Source organism: Bombus vancouverensis, chromosome 2 (assembly GCF_051014615.1).
Source record: "Bombus vancouverensis nearcticus chromosome 2, iyBomVanc1_principal, whole genome shotgun sequence".
Classification (NCBI taxonomy): Eukaryota; Metazoa; Arthropoda; class Insecta; order Hymenoptera; family Apidae; genus Bombus; species Bombus vancouverensis.
Genome location: NC_134912.1, coordinates 15,730,809 through 15,753,780, shown reverse-complemented (window position 1 = coordinate 15,753,780; position 22,972 = coordinate 15,730,809). Strand labels below are relative to the sequence as shown.

Below are 22,972 nucleotides of genomic sequence, written 5' to 3'. Positions count from 1 at the left end.
TTTTACTGATAAAAAAATCTACTCAATAATCCTTTATTTGTATTCCTTTTTTTTAATTTATACGTGTATCGGACAGTGCAACTATGCAGAAATTTGTGAATATTTATAGCGAGAGACTGAGCTTCGAATGTTAGACTTGAGACGAAGGCGTGGAAGAATGATGTATGGTTCAAGATGAACGTGATCGAATGCATCGAGGAGATGTCTGTAGTCCGTATACTTCGCGCAGATTAAATGGAAAGTCGCAAAATGAGAAAAGAGAACATGAACAGATGTAAGTATATATTATAGAAAGTGCGTAAGTGCAATTAGTAGATGAATGTGATTGAGAGTGAAAGTTCTGTTTTCTTGCTGAAAAATTTTGTCGTATTATTGTATTGAATCAGTTAAAATTATTTAATATCTATACTGCTCTATATATATTTTTTTATTTTCACCAAGACATTGCCTTCTCATCACATGGAAGACAGGCAACCTGTAAAATCCCTACAATTTTAATCTTTCATATATCTGAAAATTTCCATTGGAATAAAAAAAGTTCATATTGTTTGAACGTCAAAATATAAATCGTGCACGCTGTGAACGCAAGGCTGCTCTAAAATACCAAAAAATAAAAGCCATATCTCATATGTCGTTCCAACGTCTTGACCATCTACGTTTCTAAAGCCAATGAATCACTAGAAACGTCTTAAATCGAGTCACGGGACAATTAATTTTTCGTACGCACGATGCACATAAATTACGAAGAATCGAGCCACCGAAGGCCACGATCCAATTAAAGTTGACAGAGTTACAAAGGTTGATAGGTGGGCAAACGGTCAGAACCCTCTTGGATCGGGTCGGCTGAAGGATAAACGTTAAACACGCGACATACGAATTTGCATGGACGATGCATTATCTACACGTGTAATGTGACGTTCCCACCCCTCGATTACTAGAGCCAAGCCTGCTTGCAATTAGACCACTTGCGGTTTAGTCGCAGTTGATTCTCGCGATTGTCTCTTCTTCCCCACCAAGCTTTGCTAAATCTTTTAATTTGTCTTCGACTAGTAATTTACTGTTCGTTCATATAATTGCAAGATGACAAAAAATACATTAAAAAAGAATCCAAGCAACTCTTGAATTGCAACACACATTCATCTTGCTAAATAGTATAATTTTATTAGATAAAATACTGAAACTTCTACCCCAGAAAATGGTTCAGTAATTTTCTTTTACAGTTAATTTTTACAAATACTTCAAAAGAGTTGAATTCTTAGATGTAAGATAAATAAATAAATGTATTTAAATTTCTAATTTTTAATTTCTAATTTAAGATAATTTTCTAATACTCGAAAAAACACGTGCCCGTACAAAATTGTACGTAACATTACGAACCCAATTATGTTTCAATTACATAAAACTTTTATCTTTCAGGCTTGCATATTGTATCGCTTAAAAAATTCCATAATATAACAGGTGTTTCAACAAGTAAACTTCCAAAGAGAAAAAAAAAACATTTGTTCAGTTTGCTACGTTCGCGGAACGAAAAGGGTACAGAGAAAAGTAGAAAAGTCTTGGAAGACAATGAGAGAGCGACCAGTCGTCTTTGAGCCTCGAGCAAAAGAGAGCTACTTCGCAGTACTAAAACTCCTCCGGAGAATTCCCGTTGAAAATTCACCTTCGTCACCTTGTCCATCTTGTCTTCAAATTTCCTACTACAGTTGATACAGAAATAAAGCTAAAAATACTAATGTTTTCGTTCATAATCAACGGTAGATCATAGGTTCAATGTTTTATCACCTTAGCAACAAGCAACACGAGTGATACATCGAAATTTTCACTCGTAGGAAGACCACGAACACCTATTTTAAACGTATAATAATGGTTAAAAATTTCCCCATTAAATAAACGATGGTTTAAATACCATTCTGTAATTTCTTCGAAATTGTACTCTTACTATAAATATTTCGCAGTTTTTACGTACATCTTCAGATTTGTTCGAACTTTACCAATACATTCATGGCAGTCGGGTTTCATTATAGTTCCAATGAAATTTCAAAATGTTTTGTACAAGACGTATATGTAATATATTCGTAAGATATCTCCACAAGTCTTCGAATACTTTCGTATAAATAGCCAAAAGAACGAAGAGACCAACACCTCGAACGAATTATTACCATCGAAGATTTTCACCGATGTACCGACAAATCCTGGAAAATCTTTCTTCGCCGCGAAAGAAAAGGGATCTCCTTCGTTCGCGTATAAATAAAGCGGGACGCTACGACGATGAAATTCCATGTGCAAGTTTAAAGACTCCGGGATATATATCGACACGCGGCAGCGGTGCGGCGTAACGAGCTGCACGAAATGCAGGAATTTTTCATAAGAATTCGTCAAGGGTAGGCGCAGAACGTGTCGGTTGAAAACCACGAGGCCACGGTTCACTGGTGGCATCGTTTGAAAAGGGGTGGCGAAAAAAGATTTCGAGATGCGCCCGTGCAGAACCTGTACGGTTGTTATTCAGGTATCGGTAGGCGAACAGATAAGGGGTGAGCCTGGCGCAGCGCGCGCTTTCTGTGGTATTGATTACAGCCTCCTATCCAGGTGCACAAGCAGGGTCAAATCTGCCCCTCTCTCCGTCCCCACATCTACTCCTTCCACCCTTTTCCATCTCCTCTTTCCCACCCCAACCAACGAGTCTCTCTTTCCTCGCTCCGCTTCTACCCTCTATCTCATTTCTGAGCTCTTTTTTCTCTTTTCCACCCCTTTGCTCCGTTTCGCTTCTCGTTCACCCCAACCCCGCCTCTCCGTCACTCCCTGCTGGCATATTTCTTTCTCTGCACATCGGTTCACCTGTGAGCAAAGCTGCTGAATAACAAGGAACAGTCATATTAACATATCGTTCTATTGTTAACGTATCGTTCTATATCGTAAATGCTTGTAACCGTACAATTGGAAGAATTGTTTGGTTGCTGTTTGAGAGGAAGTTGTCCTACTTCTTTGGAGAACATCTTTGGTGGAAAGAAGCGACGTACTTTAATAAGCGGACCATTGGATCTACTTTAAGAGCAGGCTACACATCTCTCGTTACGAATACTCGAAAAACGAGTCGACAAAATGAGAAACGAACCGAGATTTAAGTTCAACGAAGCTGTCGTTCTACATCGTCGAAAGTAATGATTCGATTTCGAAGTAAAAATGCAAGCAGTAAGATCCTAAGTGCATCGTGATATTTTTCTGAATACATTCTCGTGGTTGGGGAGACGACTCGTCTGGCGGACGAAGATATATCTTCGTATATGGCTCATCAGGTGACTCGTTTTCGAGGCTCTTAGTCGGGTGAACAGACAAGGTCGAGTCAATCGATTCATTCTCGTTTCATTCGCGAATTCACTTGAAACCCTATGGAATCGATCAACGCCTGTAACTTAACACGTCAGACAGCCTCGCATAATTGAAACCATTAGAAAATTATACTCTTTCTCTTTAATAGATTAACGTAAAGAAAAAATATTTGAGATGAATTTTATGAAGCATATTGGTCGTTTTAATATATAGATTTATTCAAGACTTAATGTGCTAGTATTGTTGGCAAAAAGCAATGAAACAATTGTAATCCCAATTTGTTTTAAATACAAGAACATTTTAACAATAAGAAAGGAATATTCAAGACGATGAAAATTATTTAAATATATAAACTATGCCTTACTTAGTTCAAAAATGCTATCCACCGTCTCTAAATATTCGAGAAAACTGAAATTTTATTTCTTTTTCTTTTCTCCCATCTTTATTTTTCTTCCCTTCTCTGTATAATACATATTCATTTAAACGATAAAAAACACGGAGAAGCAAATATTTCAACGTATCTTGGAAAATGAGAATATTTTGAATAGGACATTTTATCTGGCAGTGATATAGGCTTAAGAAAATATAGTGAAAGAGATAATTGTAAAAAATAAATGTAATCTCATTTCTCGAAAATGAAAAGACATTCCATACAATTAGAAAACATTCTGTACTATAAATTTAGAAAATACGTGAACTATAGCTTTAAGAAGAGAACTAGATATAAATATTCCCAAGGAACGAAAAGATGTACATGATAAGACTGTATGTAGTGTAATATAATTATTTACGCTAGCTGTGCGTTATTTAAACTATTCTGTCTTTGGAATAGGTCGTTTATGCCACAGAGCAAAATCAATAGGATGTAGAAATATTTGCAGCAACTGCATTGTATACGCGTATATCTATCGAGTATTAATTAACGACTAGCGAAAGACCTATTTCACAGTGAACAATTTGCTTAATTCGTCTACGTGTACATAACGCTATAACGAGACGTAATATTACAAACGGTGCGTACGTATTATAAACATAGAGATAATCAACAATAACATTGTACTGCGAAACACGCCCGATATTGATGGCCGCATTACAGTTTCCGCATAGCCACAAATCCTGCAGTTTAACAGTCCACGCCTTTGTGTCGTGAAATTCGTGCCGTTCCTTCATAGAACATCAACATTAATACTACGTGGCATAATCTCTTTGTTTTTCTTGTTATCGTTAAACGACTCGGGCACTTTCTCGCGCGCCGTTGCTCGCATTGCAATTATTATCTCAAGTGGTACAAATCAATTTATGCAAAGGCAGGCACGATTTAGAACACGACCAACGTATAATTCATGGCTGGATAGGCAATTCAACGCGGTTAAGGGAACGTTTTAAAAGCACAAAAAATGTCGAACGAACCGCAAAACAATCGATAAGATCGTTTTCAGAGAAAGGCCCCTTGGGATCTATTTTTTACATTAAAGAAATCCCTATTGGGTATAAGGCACAGTTAAGATGCGCTCGTGTAACGAAACGCGATCCATTTTTGTACATCGGCGATGATATATGCAGAATATTGTGGAAAACAAGATTGGAATTTTTATCGCGCAATTTCGTGTAATGGTAAGGTATATTAATGAATGTCAAAAACAAGAATGAAATGTGGAGAAAACGTGGAACGTATTGAATTAATGTAAAAGAAATCCGCCTATCGCGTGTAATATACAATGTATGTACAGCGGCTCACAAAAGTATTTAAATATTTCCCATAACAACATTTTATGGATATGTCGTGTATTTTATGCAAAACGCTTTGAAATTTCATTAGCATCATAATGAGACCTCGGACCTTATGATTATTCCTAAGGTTTGGAACAAGCTTCGAATATACATAAAATGTAGATGAAAGTTACGAGTCATTTATCGCAAACATACACTTTGTGGTAGAGATAAAAGTAATTAAGCGATCAATTTATACGCGAGAATTATTTGCGTTTTATACTAATTTTTTACCAAGTATACGTTTGCAATCAATGTTTTTTATATATTTTCGAGTTGGTTGAAACTTAGTCAATCTATGGATTATAATCGTATCTCATCGCGGTATTAATCAAATTTCAAAAGTACTATACAACACGCATAATACATTCATAAAAGTTCCTTATAAGAAACCTCCAAGTACTTTCATGATCTCAAATAGTCAAGTACTCAATATCTCAAGTACAAAGATATTAAAGGAAAAAGATGACATTAATGAAGACCATATCCTGAGGACATTGAAATGTGATGTAGAAGTTTTCACGTAGAAGTTGGCAAACGCACACGCCTCAAGACGTACCAGTAACCAATACACGGATTCGTGCAATGCTGTGCGTACTAATATCCTCCGGACAATGGTTGGTATAACGCCCAAGCTCAATTAGAAGATAGAATCACCGATGTTCTAGAATTGCAGAGACGTCAGGATTTCCTACACTCCAAAGACACCAAGACCCTAAAGACATTTATATCTAGCCTGCAATTCCAGAAATAACACCATTTCCTGAGATACAGAAACACCCAGTCTGAAAAGTACATAGAGTGTAGGGTTAATAACGCTAGAACTACCGACGATTAGAGTACAAAGTTTGTGGAAAAATAACTTGAGAATCAGATTGTAACATTCGTACAAGATGGCATAAATGAAACGAGTCCTTACGCGCATATTGTTTACAAAGAATCGTTCAAATTTTCCAAACTGTACTATAAACGTTCCTGTGAAAAATTATGAATTAGATACTTTGACTGTTTTAGGAGAATTCTAATAACAGGGTTCAGATTCTCCGAGAAATGGTCCCTGGGACCGTACAGACCCTGATGCCAAAAGGTTCCCTGAACTGGAGGGGTTCTAATACTAAACGATCCCAGTTGTAAAAAATCTCTAATGTCCAATTCGACTATTTCAATGGTTGTGATATATGTTTATGTAAAATATTCATTTAGAAATCAAATATATACAAACATGCATGATTCTATGAATATTTTCATAGTTTCATTTCATTATTAAATCGTTATTGAAGATCGTTGTTCTTGTTTCGTTATAATAAAATTTATATCATCGTTATCGAATTCCGTACTAATTCCAGAAAACTTAAGCACGTCAATTCAAAATATTAAAAGTATTCGATATCCTACAATCGTGTCACGACTCTAAAAGGTTATATTGGCAGTATTAAAATGATCGATGAACCATTAGTTACATGGAAGCTCAAACGAAATTTATCGTCGAGACAATACACCAGCGATAGCTTGAAATTCTTTCATCCTTTAATGCATGACTGGTGTTTCGCGTTTGCATCCTTCTCCTACAAGCCTTCCATTCCAATATAAGCGACCTATTTTCAGAAACAAAAGGAAAGAATGAACTCTGCTCGTGAGACACGAAATCGGCTAACTTACAGAAGTCTACCTAATCTACTTGATAGCCACGAAAATATCCACCGCGCATCGTGCATATCTAATGAATACATTTAACAATCTATCGACTAGGAATGCATATAAATCCAATGGATCAAGTATATATTTCTTCGGGGTATATATTTCCACTCGACGCAAAATGTATAATTTATGATACTAATATTTGAACAGGAAGAAATATCGGCGCTAATTCTGTTTAAATGAAACGCGATATTAACGTTAATCAAGCTATTTCACTGCAATCTGAGATTTTTATCGATCATAGAGGAAGCTGATATTTATAATATCGATGCGAGTATTTTTATATTTGAAAAGAAATCAATAGCTAACGCTGCTAAATATTACGTTCGCGCTGTATATAAAGCTTCCTCGCAATCGCCAGTGTACACCATTCATTTTCGATTGGAACGGCACAATTGGAAAAAATGCAAACAACCGCAACGAGACTATTTAAACGTTTCACTTTAATAAAATGTAAACAACAGCCGCCGGAGTTCTCGGAATTAAACACGGCCATGCAAGTTTATCGAAATAGTACGAGTCGCGCATCGAACAGAAACCTTCCGCGTCCTAAGTATTTTAAATTCAAATATTTAATAATACTACAACATAAATAGCGTGATACTAAACGATGAGAAAGCTTGCGCATTATTTTTCCTAAAACTGTCATTAACGTACGACGAACAATTATCTTACTCGCAATTTAGATTCTAAATAGTGTCGATGCAGTTATTTTGCTTCCAAGTTTATGAGTTTCGATGGGAAGATTAAGAAGATATATGAAGCGATAAGAAGTGTGTTAAAATGAAAATTATCGCTTAAAGTGAAAAATCTTGTTGATGTGATATGATCTTTTTTAAAAAAATTGTAATAGCGCTGAATGCGTTATGACGAAAAATGTCGAATTAGGAAGAAAAATAGAAATATGCAAGAACATAAGGTGGACTGTTTTATTAAAAAGAAAGAGACAGAAATGAAGCAATTCAGAAATGAAATGAAACTTTCAGACGCGTACCCTTCCAACAAAGTTTCGGATGGTAGAGATACAAGAGGGTTTAATTACGCACAGTGTTACATGTAAACGAACCCTTCGTTTTCTCTTCATACAGATTGTAAGAACAATCGCAAAGGAGGAAAGAGTGAAGGACGGAAAAGAATAAATAGTTATGGTTACTTTGCGAAGCAGAATATTCATTAAAGACTCGAGTACTTGAGGGAGTGATAAAGATTCCTCGTTAGTTTTTGTATCTGAACAACAATTACACAATATTTGTTCTATATTTACTTTCGCGGTTCTTCGAATTCAATGTGAAGAATCTGTTAACGGAATTACTTTAGCAACGCGATTAATATTATCAGAATGGATATAATCACTTCGTCGAACGTAAACGTAGGTAGCGATATTGGAAAATGTAAATGAAGTAATTCACTTATTGCTTTGTCAGGATACAAAAAGTGTAATAAAGTGGAAGAGACATCATGTAAATGCTTGTAAAAGTGCAATACGCCAAACAGGGATAAAAAATAGAGTTCCATAATTTAAGGAAGAAATAGACCGTGATAGTCCCACGAATACGATAATTTCTTGAAACCTGTAAGATTATAAGATCTAGACGAAAGAAGAAATGGTAATGAAAAAATATTGAGTATACCCTTAGACCTTGGTAATCAGAATGTTAAAAAGATTCCATTAATTAACTGAAAGATGACCAAGTAAGAAAAATTTGGAAATGAAATGTTACGTTAATATAATGTTGACTCTCAATGTATCGGTGAGACATCTTCTTTCGTAATAAACGAACCACATCTTAAAAATCCAAATATCCTATAAACAAACACACTTAAAATTTGATTAAAACATTAACCAACATTTTCTTTGTCGAAGCAACTATAAGCCATTTAACTATCCACCACTTTATATTTCCTCGACAACGCTAATTATTCAATTTTCCATCGTCTAAGATTACACGAGGGTAGAAGCCCTTGTCGTTCGGCATCGACCAAGGAATCGACGACAACGAAGACTGCGCTGAGAGTGTATATTCCGTGGATATCGTTGTGTATTGCATCACCACTTTTGCGTCTCTGCTCTTCGAGAGACGGCGGCCCCTCAGGTAATAGCATCGCATCACGTTGAGTGATTTTACACTCCTCCGACTCCCACGTCAATGCCCTCGATAAATTAAGAGCTCGAGATAAAAAAAGGACGGGATAAAAAATAACGGCACAGTCGACGTCACAATAGGAACCCGTCGATCCCGATCCAGACAGTTCGTCGTCGAACTATGACGAAAAAAAGACGGGCAAAAAGCACCAGGTGTGCGTGAGCACTAGTGGTTCGCCAAAGATTATTGCTTTCATCGAAAAATTACACACCAAGAACTTGCATGTTGTTCTGTACGTTCGTTACGAACGGGCCACTGTATCCTTACACGTTTTCGTGTCATGAATTTTGTGAGCTGCTCGACATTTCGTGGGAAGGAACCGTTCTCCGAGTAGTCGAGGGGAACGTTTTGGTTTACGATCGACTGAACATGAAAATTGCTTGCTAAAAATGATTTCGAATATAGAGGCGAAAGGATAGTACAATCAGGCAGAGGATAGCTTCTTATGGCAAAATGCATCGAGAGTGTAAAATGAAACCTCTAGTTCTTTAGGAAGTCAACATCTTAGACAAAAAAAATTTTGTTTCTTCTTATTTATCAATTGTACTTTCGTAGTTAGAACACAGAATGAGAGAGGGAGAGGGAAAGAGAGAGATTTAATAATTACATTATTGCTAACTATCACGATATGTCTTTTAGGAAGAAGAAGGCATTTGAAACTTTATTTTTATCTCAGAAATTTTTCCTTAAAGTTCCTTCTGATATTTGTTGCGAGAGTAATTATATTTAGAGCAATTTAAATATGCATTTGACAGCAATGAAACAGTTTTGTTCTTCGCTATTTATTTTTATGTAATGTTTATGTAAATTCAAATTATTATAATGAATACTTTATTTTAGATCTCTTGTATGTTCCTTTGCATATTACATGTATGTTTTGTTTATTTTAACACACTTAAATTTCTCATAAATACATAAACATACTTTGTCCATTTATATAAATCTATTTATATAATATAATGTTACATTATGTCTTTCTTAAGTTGAAAGACATTGATATAAAATAGCATACGTAAATATTCAACGATGTTTGACAGATTTTATGGCTCTATGATTTTATTATATATCCTGGAACATTTAATAATCGCTGCTAATTTGATTTACAAATGAAATAGTGCTACCGAAACGCATCTCATATCTTTTCCTTAAAAAATGTATTGTTAAGGTCGTTTCATGATCGCTAAATCCGATATGCAGCCTCTTATCTAGTTTTAATCAAACCCACTATTAAAAGTTTTCAGAAATACCTCAACGAATGCAACGGTTCGCTTAATTTCTTTAATGGCTTTCAGCTTTAATACGTTCCGGCAAAGCCGATTTCTTTTAATACGGTGGTTATCAAAGTTCTTTGGTGTCAAATTTATTTTCTTGACTTTGAGGAACTTCGGCCGCTAGTCTTCTACTTTTCTTATTATAGCTAAGTTATAAATTATTAATTAAAGCTGGAAACTACTGAAACGTACGAAAATTTATCTATGAAAAAGGAAAGAAATGACGGAGAAAAAGAATTCATCGTGCTATAATTTTCAAACTTCTCCTCTAACTTTTATTGTTTATATCTGGCGTAAAAATTTAAAAAATTAACGGAACGACGAAAGAAAGTGCAAAAACGAATATACCTTTATACCTTAATTATAGATGTAAATAGATAAAGATCTACATAAAATATATTTCGTACAGTCCCTCTTTCCACGTTTCACGTTTATATAATTTTTCCAACCGTACTAAGATTTTTATTATTCAGAGGTAATTTAATCCAGTTAGAAGGATTTATCTGATGCCAAGCAAAATTTAATTTTAAAAAATATCTAATTAAAAAACACGAACTTTTGAAAATATTATATTACTTTCCATCCACGATATATTCCATATAAGGAAAAGTCAAATAGAATTAGTTTTTCTATAGAATAGTTCTATATAATAATAGAATATTCTATATAAGAGTAGTTCTAATAATTCTAATAGAATAGTTTTCCTAGCAATTGCTGTATTTTTAGTTGTAATACCATTTATATGAGATTTAAAACAAAGTTACTTTTATTTACAATTAGTAGCAAAAGTATATTACTTAACTCACAATCACCGTGGTATCTAATGAACGAACCAACAATTTGACCGTATCTATGATCTCGCTTCTTCAAAAGTAAAAATGTCACGAAGGTCCGTGGAAGTGGAGTTACGTGGCTGTAATTTATATCAGAATAACGCGCTTCGAATCGAGTCACGCAGATATTAGACGCCTCCTCTTGAAAAAACCACATCTAGGATCGCGTGATAAACTTGCAGCTTGCTTGCTGATAACAAACGAATGAAAAAGCGCAAAAAGAAAATTCCCTCTAACAAACTCCGTTACGCGTGCCAGAAAAATAGGTTGCGTTCTTATAGTCTTTAAGCAATTTTTCCTCTGAATTTGAAACTTTAAAATTTAAAATTTGAAATATGAAGACTCTTGATACCATTAATACTCTGATATTATTAATTATCATTATTTATCATGTATTAAAATTACTTCTCTACGTTGTTGCATGACTCTGTTATTTTAGCTTTGTTTAAATTTTAGAACAAGAAATAATTAAAAATCTATAAAAATAAATCAGAGCAAAACTATTTAAAAATTTATAAAAAGTGTATGAAATTAAAACCTGCATGATTAAGACTCTATAATCAGAATAATTAAAATATTTTAACTCGTTGTTGTATTTAACGTGTTTATATATGAATCTATGAACTGAAAATGTAGCAACAAAAGGGAGAGTATCTTTTTACAGGAACAAGGGATTTAACGAAGTAGGTACTATATTTATTATATTTCTCCCGTAAAATATTTTAACACATTTAGAAGGTCCAAAATTCAGCTTGCATGCTGAACAGCATTTAACTCGGCAAAGCAAAAACATAATATACTTTAACCAAGAAAATGAATATATCCTCAGAAAATCTTTTCCACTTCATACTCTTTCTGTAATCCTTGTTATGCTATAATTTATCTATTAAAAAGATCAAAATAAATCAGAGTTTAAAATAAAGCACAAATTTCTCTAAAGCCATAAATTATAATAATAATAATGCAACAATGTGCAAAACACAATATTTTTAACGTCTTAACATCTTGAATACTTTGAATCTTTTCTAACAATCGCTTGTATGTCCATTATATTTATTTAAATATGTAATTGATAAAATTAAATTCTGGATAATTATACCATTTAAATGCACATTTTCGTATAAACCTCGGTAAGATTAAAATTCGAAAACAACATTCTCTCCTCGCTAAGTTTCTACGCAAATTACATAGAATTACGTAATGCTTCCACTTTGTTCGTCCAACTTATACAAATACTGTTAGCTTTATACATGGTCGGTCAAAAATTTTGAATATCTTCTCAATTACATTTTTACAGAACCTTTTGTTGATTTTAGTCCTAATTCGGATAGTCCATGCCGTCTATCTATAAATAACATTCTTTTATTTCGATAAGCGGTCTGATAAAAAAATTTTCTAAAGTAACAGGACAATTCCAAATTGACATTTTAGAAAATCCTTGGCTTTTATGAAACACGTAGTCACCAAACTTTTATGCTACAGTATATAATAAAATCGTAAGCGTTATTATTGTCATGGTATTAAAATCTAAAATAATCCCGCGCAGCTGCCAGTAGCAAATAAGTTATTTTGAAACTTCTGTTCGACACGACCTCCGACACGAAGTCCATAAAGCGAACAACGAGGGATGTTGAAGAGGAAGAGAATAGAAAGCAGAATTTCCTAGCATTGTATATTTTACGCGGTTAGTTTTAGCAGGTACCGACTAAAGCTAAACCCTGACCTATACCACCTAAGTTGCGAGTTCGTTTCGTCGAGTATGCCGCTGGTTGAAATATTTATCATTTACCCATTCTATCCACTGCCCCTACAGCTTTTCCACTCGTCCCTAGTTCTCGCTTCAACTCTTGTTCCCAACGATCTTCCTTTCCACCTCGTATAAACTGACCTCTCACACAAGCGACCCGTGGTACATAGCAATGCAACCAACGCAACCGTTGCATTTCCGTGATGCGCCGATGTCACCAATTCTTCAAGCGATAAGGGGGAACAGGAAAACGAATAACGTGCAAGTATGAAGTGGAAGAGAATGAAAAATATCGGGCTTCGACTGTGATTGATATCTGTCGATTCTTCGGTGAAGCTAGTATGTACATAAATATAAATATAATACAACTATTAATGGTGTTAAATTACGAAGTATAAATGTATTCGCAGAATATAAAGGTGAATTATAATTGAGATTATCATGATGGAAGCTAGACCTCGGAAGGTCTCTTTTCTTTTGTAATTCGTACGAAGATTTCTAAAACACCATAAGCATCATAAGGGACTGATACAACTATAAGTGAAGAAAATGAAAAGTTTTAAGTGTATAATGTGAACGAATATGCATATGAATTGGGAAATTATAGTAATACAGAATTTACAAATGAAAGAATCCTTCGTAGATTGGTTTTATGTTACATGTATGTAGAAAATTTCTATTATTTGTTGTTCATCGTGGAATAATTGTTGAGAAGTAAAGATTAAAATAATATATCGAGTATGAGAAATTACAACAATTACATTGTAAGTTGACATATCTATGTCAGCATTATAGGTACGGCAATATTTAATGTCGATCATAAGTAAAAGGTTCGATTTGAATGGATCGACACTTACGACGATTGACGTACATCCAATTCATATATTGCACTTTCACGGTGGTAATACTCCGATAATACTACGATATGGCGAACATAAAACGGAATACCGAAAAGTAGAGAAACGTAATAAAAAGAGGGAGCGAACTGGAGTAACTGAACCAACCAATGGATTGCAAGAAATATAACTGGCGAGAAAGCATAAATGTGAAGAGATAATAAAAATCATACCACAATAAACATATTTTTTAACCCTTTTCAGGCATATTTATATACGTGTGTCTTAGCGAGCATGTCACCGTTCCAAGAAGACGTTTATCGTCGAGAATTAGAAACGCTGTACAATGTAAAATGCAAACGTTAAAAGCTTTCGTGCCTTGCGCGTGCATGAGTCAAAATAAAAAACCACTGAAGAATAATAAAGAGAATGTTAAAAATCTTTTATGAAAATACTTCTATAGACTTTATCCGATGTTTTACATTAACTCGCAAACGAAGCTACTGTCTTTGTTTACGTTATTATTCCTCTTTCCCCTCTCTATTTTTCACGTTTTCCTTCGTTTTTTGCTTTTAATGAAAATGAACATGGTGGCCACCTCGAGCCATGGAAAATAACAATATTTTAACATATTGCGACCTTACGATTTATTCTGCCATCTTCGATTCTCGTATTTGAATCAATGTGTTTTACGGTGTTAAATTAACAAATATTTTCAGAATATCATATGCAATAGAAAAGATAAATAATTATAAATTTACAAGATCTTTCAATTCATATATAAAGAGTGACATTTAACCAACTCGCATGTTGTATATTCAAGCGGCTCTAATAATTTCAAACCGATTTAAGCGCTTCAAACTTTGCTGCAATTTATACTACGTAACAACTTTGATTTTCGAGGAAAACTTTTCAAGCAACATCTCGTCATTATTAAAAGCACCAAACTTACAAATCCCGTAACGTTTGTAGTAAAGTATTTATAAGGGCGCATTACTAAATTGTTTTTACAAGATCAACAAGACATTCTGATTCTGTGAACTCTTTCATTAGCTGGGAAATTGTAATAGATTCCAATGTATGAAAAAAAATATATATAAGTATATATACATATAAGGTATCCCACACAACTAGACTGAGTTATCCTTCATTAGGCGAAGTTTAATGATCTGAAATGACGTATGATCTGGCATATGCATTCATTTCAGAAGTCAAAGCGTTTTGAAGTATCCCTAGTTAACTCTGCTGCAATCTATCAATTCTTTATGTCTTAATTTCGCAATTCAAGTCGTTTCAAACAAACAAAACAGAGAAACTTTTAAGAAAATTTGAAACAACGATTCCTTCTCATTTTCCTCAAACTTAAAAGAAATTCGGAACGATAGAAAGACATGATCCGGTCGAAAATTACAGAAAGAACGCAGTAAGGCTAATAACTGAAAGCTTGCCAAACTGTACTGCATAGTTTCACAAAAATTGAACATTATTTAACTTATTTCCTTTATTATTATTTCATCGTTATTTTACCTGGTTTATTTAATATTTAACACTTGGTGCTTAGTACTTAATACTTTAGTACTTGAAGGAGCACTCATCATAACAGATTTTGCTCAACGTAACCAGCTTTTATAGCAATGCGAATAAGGAAAGACAAACACGATACTGGAAATGTGAAACGAAGTGTAGCGCGCGCTCAACCATGTCGAAGGTGTAATTTACACGGCAAAACGGATTATTTGAGGGAGCCAAGAGGTTCGATGATTACGAACACCCATCAGCTTTGCGTTTGGCCAACGCAGAGTTGATGTTGCGGTCGTTTGTCAATCGCAACTGCGCACGATACGCGACGACATATTGAGCACGACCGCAAAGACAAAACCACTGGTTGGCGTCCTGACTAGACGTGGTGTCTGTATCATTCGCTTCAGCATTAATCAAAAATTCACTTGGAACAGTTAAGTATATCTACAATAGTAACGTTCAAGTTAGTATTTTGGAAAGTAAAACAAGTTCTACCTGCTGATTCAGCTCTGTCTACAATGGCTTGCCAGAGTATTCGTCCACTTGCTTGACACTATTTATCATACTATTTATTACTATTTGACACTATTTATCACTATTTGTCATAAGAAATATTTTGAACTTTTATTAGCATTGTAACAACAGCCAACTCACATGACATGTATTAGTGAAATATTAGACGATCCTGAAAATGTATACAAACGTTATAAGATCGACGTTACAGACGTAGGATATTATATTTGAAGGAGATCAAAAGAACATTTAAACGAGCAGCCATTCGGAATACGAATAAGTCGCAGTATTCAGTGGGACCATCTGTTTAATACTTGCTTAAGACCGCTACTCACGTTGTATGTATTTTTCTAAATTTTTCTACACGTCACTACGGTATAAATGTGTATGTTCTATCATCATATATTTTCTGCGCTTTTTTTTTTAAAGACAAGCTTGCAGTTACAATCCTTTTTTTTTTCTTATTCAAGGAAACACTCTAAAAAATGACTATCGCAGCTGACTCGTCTACCAAATGTGTTAAATCGGAAAAATTCAGTACACGAGAGAGAAAAAATGTTTGAGTGAAGTTTGAAGTCGTATTAATTTTTAATACTCGTGTTTTAGATAAAATACTATTTTCTATGTCAGAGCGTTAAAATTTACGCTACGAACGTACTGATATATCGTATAAGTGATAATAAAATTAGAGATCTTAGAAATTGTAGATTAGAAATCAATTTGGAATATTCACTGCGTAGAATGCTTCATAGATTTATTTTAACAAATACGAGTATTATTTGGCAAATAAATTGAAAAATTCCACGTAAACTTATGATTATGTATACATATATTGTAAGGTTCCAACAAAGTTATGGTCCATTCACATTTTGATAGCTGCAATTCTTTAAACTTGACGACGTATTGTATAGTTAAAGAGAATATAATAAAAAAAGTCATAGCCAAAGTCGGTCAAAGTGCAGTGTATAAGAGCAAAGCTGAACTCTTATGAAAAGGAAACAAAGTGGTTGTTGGTATTCGCAGCGTTACTTCAGGAGATGGTACGTCGAGCTGTCGTAATATTCGACGGACACGTTGCTTTCGAGAATTGCACGACCAAACTTGACTTGGTTTGATGCGAAATTACACGCTATGCGTTCTATACCTTCTGTTTTCGTAAATTGAAATCGATCTTTATAATTCTTCTACAAAGTAGAAGATCATACTGTTACGACCGATCGCGGAGAGACGCGGTCGCGAGGAAAACGCGTCAGCGAGAGGCGTAAATTCTCGCTACGATTCGGTGAATCGACGCCGCGAAGTAGTCGTTCCCCTGTTTCGGTTAAGATAACAGAGGTGGTTGAATGAATATGACACAGTATAGTAAGTTATATTTCACCGTTTATTCCACAACTTATAACGAGGATAGTTACACTGGTGCGTATGTACGAGATGAGTGAGTGACTGATCTGCGGGTGTGTATACCCGCTCGAAGGATGTTGACCGTTCGAAGGATGTGAAATCAGTGTTTCTTGGGAGACCATGCTGTCTCGGTGGAAGGCTAAGGATCGGTCCCTCCAGCGCACGGGACCATCGGATTTGTTGGAGCCGATGTTATTTAGGAGAGTGAGGGAATAGGCTTCGTTTTTAATTGGTTAAACGAAGGGTCTTAACTGCCCTCGAGAGAAAGTGATTAATGGGGGGAAAGTTGCCGCGTGCGTGACAAAAAAAAAACAACTTTCCCTTGTCCTGCCGTGGTAGACAATAGTGTTTAGCAACTCCTCGGGACCAGATGTTTGTTTTGTTTAAAGGACCTTTTCTAGTAAATCTATGATTTATGGACGGTGCTTAAGGATAATGAGGGTACGCCGTGCGGACGAGCGGACCTCTGGTGTCCTTCTGGCCCGCGGTGTGTGACCTGGGCCAGGCAGAGAGTCGCGCGGCGTAACAATACGATAGTACCTACTTATATCTTAATATGATCATAAATGTTAAATAAAGAAGATTCTATCAAATATCTCTCGAAGGTCCTTTTTTCAAACACAAAAGTTGACTTAACTCATTAACAGTACAATAAGATAACGATGAGTTGAAAATGAAATATTTAGAAAATCATCGTCTCCTTATCCTTCAAATTTCCTTCAATTTTCACCTCAGATACAAAAAATATACGTACTTTTGATTTTTTATAGGAAACAAATATTAATAATCGCATTGCATATGAGGAAAAAATGTGTAGTATTATATTTAACAATATGCCCAAGTCTTTCTCCTGCTACACTGTTAAATAACTAATTCTTAATGTCAATATCTCTGTGTCTTCATATTTCAATTTATAAAATCAATTACGTTTAATTACCGAGAATAACGCGTTCAGCCGATGATAACCTTTTGAGGAAAAATTCTTGATTAGTATGAAATACGATTAAAATTCTAGAAAGGTACACCTTCTCTGTTACCCAGTTCCCATTATAATATCTTCTTTCCATAATCTCTAAGATAAGATCCTATCGTACTCAATTATTCAAGTTATGCATATCAAACACCGACCATCCACTTACTCCATCATCCTACTTGCCTTATTATTTAAAGCACAAAGTTGAAGTATAACTTATTATTGTGGATGTAGCTGGCGACTCAAAGGCGGCGGATTTTCAAATATCCTGAGGATAGCCAGGAGAAACATCTTACCCGGTCAAAAGAGCTGTCACTGTAGTCGAGGATAGCTGTCGCGAAACTTCTTCGGGAGCGGAAGGAAACGAGCGGTCGAGAGATGAATCCAAAGTCAAGCCTGAAGAGAAACAGGCCTCAAGGGGCACTCCTAGAATATTTGACAACATGTGTCCCCGGACGATCGTCTGGAAGAAAAAGCCAACTAAAATATACGTGCTCGTTGGTATGGCGTACACATATGCACATCAGAGCAGGACGGTTCTTGGGATTTGCGAAGACAACCGACGAGACGCGGCATCACGCTGTTATAAATATCAAAGCGGGACAAGCTTTCGCCATTATCAACGTCATTTATCGTCGTCGCGGTACAAGCACGGTATAATAGATACGCCGTATGGATAATCCGTGTTAAGGCTGCTGATGCTACTAAATCTAGGATTTTCGTCCCTCCAGCGAGTTTAACTCGAAACGTTTTACAGGATCCTTTAAACGGCGAACAGAAACGTGTCTAATAATAGGATGCTTCATATTTAAATGCTGCTGTCCAATGCCTCGGAATAACGTTCTACGTGGATAACTGAATTTTGGAATCGCCGCTACTGTTTTCAGTCATGTAGATAACGATGCTGGACAGTTATCCGCTTTAAACTTACTATCAAAGTAACATTTTCGCAAATTGTGCGAAATACATGTACAGATGTTGAAGACTTTCGAAGGAATAGGCGTGGGTGATGCAAACCGTATGAACTCGAAACAACGCTAAAACCAGTCAGAATATTATATAATGAAATCCATATGATATGATTACGATGATTATTATTCTGTTCGATTTTTTCATCATTATCTGTAAAAATGTGAATTTGCATGAACACTCCGCATTCTAATAACGATTCGTGTCAAATACGATTTAAATATCGCGAAAAAGTTTATTCACCCTGACAACGCTAGGTACGGGCTATCAAATCTTACATCTACTATATCTGTATCTATTTATATCTATATATTTATAACTCTATAATCATGAAATGTATATCCATCCTGTATCATCTCGACTGCTCGCTGCGGTGGAATCTACCGCAATAATGCGAAGCGTTTTCAAGGCCATATACGAATTTCGAACCTCGCGTGGCTAATAAACTTCAATAGCCATACCACGACAAAAATCACAACGCACGTTCCTCTGATTAAACGAAATTTCCATCCTCTCATTCTTCAAATGGTGTTTCCCTTCACAACATTAAGATCTGATAGAACGATAGGGAGCACGTTGTCAATGAATAAAAAGTAAGAGGGTTTGTATCAAAAGGAACGTTGGAAACGACCTTAGCCCCCAAAAGGGACAAGTAATTAAAATAATCTGGGACAATGACCCAGCAATAATTTAGAGGCGAGATAAGGAAGATACGTGATACGTGTAAGGTACAAGTTAATTTTAAAATGTACTTGTAACGCTAGAGCATTGTGTGGTGCATTGTGTGTGTAAGTGTAAAATTTGTTGAAAAGAATGAATAGAATCGAGAGATGCAGCTTTAGGATAATTTAGAGTATCCGCTTCACAGGACAAAGTTCTTGGAGGGAAATTTAATCTCAAACGAAGTAGTAAGTAGCGAACAAAAGATTACATGCAAAAGCGCAAATGAAAAGTACTGTGTGTGTTGATAGAAGCTCAATACACTTACGAAATGCTCTACGATGCAACGAAATTCAAAATATGTAAACCTCAACCAATAACCAAGAACTAAGTAACTAAGTAAATTACGCACCAATAACTTTAAACTCGACTTTAATGTCGACTTTTCATGAAATGTTTATCATAGCGCGCTGTTCAGCGCGTTTACCACGCATATGTGACGCTTTAAACGTAATTTAGCTAGAAAATAAATGGACACATAACTAACATGCTTGGTTAAAAGAATAAATCTGAAACGATTATTCTTTACAATAAACGATATATATTATACCAAAGTATAAGAAACAAAACATGATCTGTGGTTGTCATTTTGCTTCAATCCACTATGGTAGCGTGCGTGTTTAGTTACGAAAGAACAGAAATTACACTCGACGATTTCCATTTCGATTCATTTCAGCTGTGCTTCAACAAAAATTGCACGTAGTGTTTAACATATATTAACATGAAATGCGTGTGAAGAGATTAACTTGTTTACTGCAAACAATATGCAAGTGATGCAAAGATAACGGAATATTTATCAATGTATATTCAGTATAGCAACATGAAACGCTTAAAGAGCTAAAAAACTTGTAACGAGGCCGAGTAGCTACACAGGTACAAACATTGGACACGGTCTAAAGCGAAATTAGCTAAGTTCCGGGGTGGATAACGCAACACACTCGTGAGCTGGATATCAGAACTAAGCCGTTTTGTTCTACGTTGCACCACTGCGGTCGTATAAGCTGCCATACCACGCGTACACCCAGTATACCAACTTCCAAAGTGACTTACCCAAATTTACATTTAGCTCGTCGAGAAGGCAGCGGAAGATCATGGTGTCCTTATCTGTCCTAACATGTAATATTTTCATTTCTTCTCTTTCTCTTCTTTTTCTTCGCCTTAACTTGTACGAGACCAATGGTAAGTGCAATACGTTCCACGATAATGTTATAATTTTCCCCAATAATTTTTCTAACACCACTCAGACCTATCGGAATATAAGGTCCCGTTATAAGCGAAGATCACTGAAACAAAACACGATAAATACATATGGGACTGCAAGTCATGTTTCAAACTAATAAAAGTTATCAAATAAAAAGAAAGAAAGACGATAGAAGACGCGATAATTGTTTTTTCAAATTTAAATATAAAGTAGCTGAGATAGAGGAGTGCGGCGACGTTCAACTAAATTAAAATTTCAGCTCGCATGCTAAAAATTAATGTTCTCCTTAAAAATGTAATTAAATACATTTCCCAGCTGAATCTCGAGGATTCGTTACGCTCGTAAGAGAAGTTTATAATTCAAGAACGTGCAATGAATTACTCATGAGAAGATGCGGAGGATTTGAATTTGTCATGAATCGGATTTTACCGCGCGTAAAGTGCTTAAAACTGGAATCTCTTTCGTATCATTTGATTCAATTTTATTATAGGTACGTCTCCTTCGACGTTCCGAGTTAGAAAATTCATAACAGCGTGTGCGTTCTCTGCCATCCACTAATTCCGCCGTCGTACGCCTTATCTCGATCTATTTGAAGTTTAGCGGCTATTGGAATTGGAAATGAAATTTGGTAGACGTACAAATGGAGACTAACAGGCGCAATACGTGTTACGCCACTGAAACAGCTGAAACGTATTGTGTGCTGGCATGGCAATCGATTTTAGAAACACCGATTTATGTTTACGGTCGTTCGAATACCTATAGACACTGAAGACTCGCTGTGAAATGCGTGAAAAGCAACATTACTCTATCGACCACCTTGTTGACACAATTAACTCTTCGTTTCTCCTGAATTCTTCGGTCCTTGAATTCTTATCTTTGAATCGTGATCTCGTTTTAACCAAAAAACGTTTAATGTTTAACGACGTCTCTATCAAAAGATTGAAACGAAAAATCGCAGATATCGATAACGATTATTTCATCTTTTCTTCAAACTTAAAGAAATTCTTAAAGATAGAAAGATAAGATTGAGTCGAAGATGATTCAAAGAACACAGAAGACTTTGTTATAGTTCATATTATTTAGTCCCAGTTGTGGCAATAATTAAAGAAATAATAATATAGAAACATTCCTCTATCATAATTCTAAAGATATATTAAAGATATGAACCTTGTAATAGAATTAACTCAGTTGCCCAAATACTTCTGTATCGCAGTGTACATACAATGTAGAATAGTTGAATGGTAGAAAAACCATTTGATTTGAATTTAGCGTACGTATTCTGAGAAGATAGAGAAGTTTGTAGAAAAGATATTGATTATTCGGAGTAAGTCTAAGAATTGGAAACAATGTAAAGAATAGAAATAAAGTCTCTCGCTAATCTTCTTGATGAAGAAAAAATATTTCAATTCCCTCTCAAGCGTTCAATTCAGAACAAATATTTCACAATTGAAATAGACGAGCTTGGATCCTTTCGACTATTGAAACTCAATAAATATCAGTTGTATATGACTGACATTCCCCAGTCCTACGTCAAGAAGATCTTTAGACATATCGAACGAGGTCATCTCTATTTTTGTATTTTATTTTGGAATGAAATATCGATATTTTTATAATTCAACAGGAAAGTCAGATACTCGTATCCGCAGATATATCTTTTTCAAATTTTCAAGCCTTTCGCTGGATGTATTCTGAACGATTCAATTTATAAATTTATTGAATATTACCAATTATTGTATTATTCTCGCACTTCTAAAGGTATTTAATCAAGCGAAGCGATTTTCGTAACGCGATAGAACTAAACGCAATATAGCGAAGATGCATTGTATTTTTGACGACATTTATAAACGCTAAACGATTATTAAATTATTAATGCAGAAGATTAGTAATCCTTGAGGCTGGTAATTTTATTATAGAGCCGTAAGAAAATTTAATCGGAATAAAACATGTAGCGAAAAATCGTGAATCTTCAGCATTTTGTCGTGATTTATCTTTAGGACAATAAAAAACTTCGCTATATTTCCATCTAGCATATGCATATATGCTAGTAT

The 22,972-nt window shown here is 35.1% G+C and overlaps 1 protein-coding gene across 3 annotated transcripts in view; it reads right to left on the bottom strand.

The window, feature by feature from the left end:
- LOC117162845 (myelin expression factor 2-like) overlaps positions 1-22,972 on the bottom strand; it is a 93,771-nt gene that overhangs the window by 67,378 nt on the left and 3,421 nt on the right. For all 3 annotated transcript variants that reach the window (XM_076625122.1, XM_076625132.1, XM_076625128.1), the window contains 2 exons: positions 20,774-21,006; positions 18,331-18,497 (listed from right to left, as the gene is read on the bottom strand). The gene's annotated coding sequence lies outside the window, so the exon portion shown is untranslated. The remainder of the gene's footprint in view (positions 1-18,330; positions 18,498-20,773; positions 21,007-22,972) is intronic.